Genomic DNA, 4,796 nt, shown 5'->3' with positions numbered 1-4,796 from the left:
GCTTATGTACAAACGGCACTGCAGATGATGTAAAATTACGGTATCAATAAATACAGTATAGCACTGTAAATGTATTTTCTTTCTCTAGCTTACTTTATTGTAAGAATACCGTATATAATACATATATTTTATATGTTATGTGTGTTAATTGACTGTTTATGTTATCGGTAAAACTTCCAATCAACAGTAGGCTATCAGTAGTTGTTTCTGGGAAGTCAAAAGTTATACTCGGATTTTTGAACAACATGGGGGAAGGGGAGTCAGCTCCACTAACCCCTGAATTTTTAAAAGGTTCAAATGTGTGTATATACAATAAAAATTAATTAAAATTAAAGACTGTAGTACAGAGCCCCGGGACACTCCACCATAAGCTACCTATTAGCTTTTAATAAGGTATTCCATCAAATGCCTTTGCATCTAGAAGTAACATGGGGTATTTATTTCCACTGTCACTTTATCATAAAATGTGAATTACTAATTGTCGGCCGTGCTTCCCCATAGAATATCCATTCTATGGATATTCTATCTAAATCTATTTAAATACAGTCCATCCACATAAGTCCGACTCATTCATGATCACAACTCGCCTCTATGAGACCAGACTCTTATTTTGTCACTTTTTTTTTTCTTATGCCCTGAAAATTCATTCATATATATATATTCTTGCATACTGCATTTTGTACCAGCCGAAATAACGATGACTTTCATTCTGCATCGAAATTGTGTTTTCCTGGCACCAGGAAAACACAATTTCGTTACTCCTTCCTCCTCCCCCTCTTAACAAGAATTCACACAATCCGATCCTTATTGTTATGCTTCTGTTTCACACAATTCACCAGAAGAGGCGTTGCTAGGGAGGAGCAGTCCACCCCGGACGACACTCTGACCCTTTTTTGAACTTCGCAATTAATTCTAAAACACAGTCTTGAGAACTCATTTCCAAATACCGTAATACTATTGCGAATTTTCCTCATAATTGCTGTAGGTGTTGCTAGTTGTGAGAGGAGTTTTCTAAATAAAATACATTAATAATTACCTATATTATTATGAAATAGACTTCGCCAATATCATCAACTATTTTGCTAACAGAAAAGCAAGAAAAATATCATGATGTGTAGAGAGAGCTCCCGAAAGCTAAGTATAATTTTGAGTGAAAATTGGAATACTGGTTTAAATCTTAATGTAGTATTGTTTATTTCTGGTAGCTTGTTGTATTTGTGTGATTTTGGTGTGAATTCCGTTTTATTTAATTTAGTATTTTAACGATACACTTCATAGAATAGACATGGCGCCAATGCGATATAAGATAATGGCGTCCAAAAATACGCCGCCTTTGTTCAAAAACTCTAATGTGAGGGAGTTTGTCCAATGTGATGTGTGTGTGTGGGATGTATGCATTCCCGAAGGAGGCTGGAGTTTGGATGAAAAGTGATAGGTGGGAGAATGTGCAGAAAGTGTAAGCAAAGTGGGGAATCGAAGTATGTGTCAGGTCGTGAGATAGTTATGGTTGAAGAAAGCCAGAATATGAGTGAAAATAGTGGCTTGATAGGGAATTTCGATGTTGTAGAAGATGGCAATGAGAGTGGTGATCAAAGAGAGAGTGAAAGCAACTATACAGAGAGAGAGAAAATGGTTTAAATGATGAAAAAAACGAGGAATTATTTGTAGGGAGTGAGATCGTTAGGTTGTGTGCAGTGATACACAGTGTGCAGCGGCAGTTGGAGCACCTGCAAAACTCTTTCCAGAGTGCCTCAGCTAATGGAAATAAACAAGTGTTTAAAAGGAAAAGTAGGCGTAAGAGTGGGAGAGTTTCTAAAATGAAGGAAAGAGTATTGTATGGTGACTCGTTATTAAGAAGAGTGATAGATGGGAGTTTAACTAAATTGTACTTACTGGGTGCAAATTTTAAGAATATAAGTGAGAGTATTAGAGCGCAAAAACAGATGATGAAAGAATTGATAGTTGTGGCGGGTACGAATGAATTGAAAGGAGATAAATTTTTTATGAGAGAGGACTTGAAAGTATTGTTAAAGGTAGTGAAAGAAAAGAGTGACAGAGTTAGGATGGTGAGTCTATTGCGATGGTATGACAGAGAGGAGTTTAGGAGGGCCATAATCGAAAATGACTTTATGCACAGGTTATGCAGATGGTGTGGTGTGGAATTCGTGGACGTGTGGAATGAGTTTGATGAGGCGAAAGGATTTATACAAGATGGGTGGCCTGTATTTGAATGGATTTGGTGTGCGGAGACTGGAAAAAGTGTTGCTGAATAAATTGAAAATGGATGTGCAGAACCAAGGAAACTAGAACTACCAAGGAGGGGGGAAGTGGATATGCAGACATTAGTGAGACAGTTGAGTGTAAGAATGTATATAATGTACCCGAGCCAGTATTAAGGACAAGAAATCGGAATGGGATAGTTAGAATAACGCATCAAAGGGACCAAAGGACCTCTGCATTTTAAAGGCAAAGGATGAACCCAAAGGGGTGAAAAGATAAGGGCCGTGTGCAAAAAGGGGACTGATAGAAGAATAAAAGGGGTTGAGCCTGTATCGGGAGGTGACTCTTTCTGGTTGCAATGTTTTCCTGTTTTGGTGGTTCGGAAGTTAGTGGGCAGTTTCGTAAGGGGGGAGGGTGAAGTGTGTAATAAGATGTCAGACTGTGAGCATTCTTAAAATTAAGTAGGATACTATGCAAAGCTGAAGGTAAAATTTCCAGTCCTAGCAGAATCAAGCCATCGCTGAAAAGTCTCATTGAAATGTTCCTAAAATGTAGAGACTGAGTCCGTTTTCGGCAGAAATAATGAAGATAGTGTAAACCCTACGTTGGCGGTTGGCATATGGACAGCCAATAGATGAGAAGTATCCAGACGTACACGTGGTGCAGAACGACGCGGAAAAGCTCGCTAAGGTGCAATTACTCTCATTTTGTGTGAAATTTTGTGTTCATTAGAAGAGAGAAGATTGTTTACAAATGTGAAATTAAGAACTGTATTCTAAAGAACTCTGTGGACATTCTCTATTTAGAAAGTTAACCTCCTTTGAGAGTAAGAAGAAGTGTTTGGAAGAGATCTTTTGTAATTTTGTATGTGATACGATTAACTTGATGCGATAAGAATAGTAGAATTTAGTATCTCATTAACATTAGAATGTTCGTTAGTTTTCTCTTGCGAGTAATACTACTGAAAGGTATTTAGCTTAACTTCATACAATTGCTATCTATATCCCAATGTGCAGTTACTGTGTTTAGCATGGCTTTTAAGATTTAATTAGTTTAGAATGTGTTAATCTCTTAGTTCGAGTTTTATTTAGTATTGAGCATAATTGAGTGTATGAATTTTGTATTGTGTTTTAGATATTCCAATAAACATGTCATATTTACCTGAACCTGAGTCATGCCTGATTACGATTCCAAATTACCACTTATAAAACTAGAACCTATTTTGATGGGAAGGATTTAGAGAGTGAATATAAATATAGATTTAGGTCACGACTGCAATAATCTGAATCTATACGGCAGTTTAAATAAGATATTCTGTAAGAAAGCTAAGAATCCAGTATTGTCTCCCTGAGTAAGGATCTTTTCTACTATAAGATACTGGCTGGCACAGCAAAATATAAATTCGCCAGTATCCGAAGAGGAAACAATCCTAGATATAAGAATAAGATTAAAGTAAGAGAAGAAAGAATAAATAACGAAAGGTAAATATATAACAATAGAGCACCCAGTAAGATTTTGATTGTATAAGGTTTTAGGTAAGAAAGGATAGGTATAAGTAAACAATTAATTAAGCATAAATCATATAGAAACAACTTTTTAACAGAACCTTAATGTGAATACATCTGTGGGATGGGATGATATACAGGTACGGGTCTTACGTGAAGTGAAGCGGCTAAAGAATTATCAGTGCCCTTGATCATGTTGTTTAATCGGAGTCTCAGGTCTGGTTTAGTCCTGAAGGTGTGGAAAGAGGGGAAAATAGTTCTACTGCATAAAGGAGGATCCAAGACTACTGTTGCAAATTACCGACCGATCAACATATCAGGAGTCGTTGTCAAGGTCTTGGAGAAAGTAGTCAAGGGAAAAATACAGGAATGGATTGATGAAAATGAGATACTGTACAGGAGACAGCATGGCTTTGTGAAGGGTAGATCATGCCTCAGTAACTTGCTGACGTTTTATAACATGGTGACGGCTGAACTGGATAAGGGTAACGGGTTTACAGTGATACTGCTGGACATGGTTAAGGCATTTTACAGGATACCACATGGAATTCTAATCCATAAACTGCAACATATGGAAATGGATATAGGGTTGGTGAGATGGATAGGTGGATGGTTGATGGAGAGAGATATCAGAGAGTAGTTTATTCAGGAGTGGAGTCCAAAAGATGGCCTGTGACTAGTGGTGTGCTGCAGGGTTCTCTTCTTGGACCACTGCTATTTAATTTGTTCATTAACAATATAGGGAAGGATCTAAGAAAAACAGTTCATTTGTTTGCTGATGATGCAAAGTCGGGTAGGGCAATAATGAATGCAGAATTTGTCAAAATCTTGCAGGATGACTTGGATAGATTGGAGTTCTGGGCTAAGGAGAATGGATGTCAATTTAATGTGACAAAATGTAAGGTTATGCATTTTAGGGTGAAAAGATTAGCAGCAGTATACCACATTGGTGGAACTGTACTCCAGGAGATTGATGAGGGCCAGGGACTTGGGAGTGTTGGTGGATAGGGAGATAAAGTTTAGGGGGTCACATTGCAAAAGTGGCTAAATCAGCTCATCAACTAACTTGGT

This window comes from Typopeltis vanoorti, chromosome 7 (assembly GCF_054136105.1).
Source record: "Typopeltis vanoorti isolate ZY-2024b chromosome 7, IOZ_Tvanoo_1.0, whole genome shotgun sequence".
NCBI classification, from domain to species: Eukaryota; Metazoa; Arthropoda; class Arachnida; order Uropygi; family Thelyphonidae; genus Typopeltis; species Typopeltis vanoorti.
The sequence above is the reverse complement of the archived record's forward strand: the minus strand, read 5'-3'. Positions refer to the sequence as shown.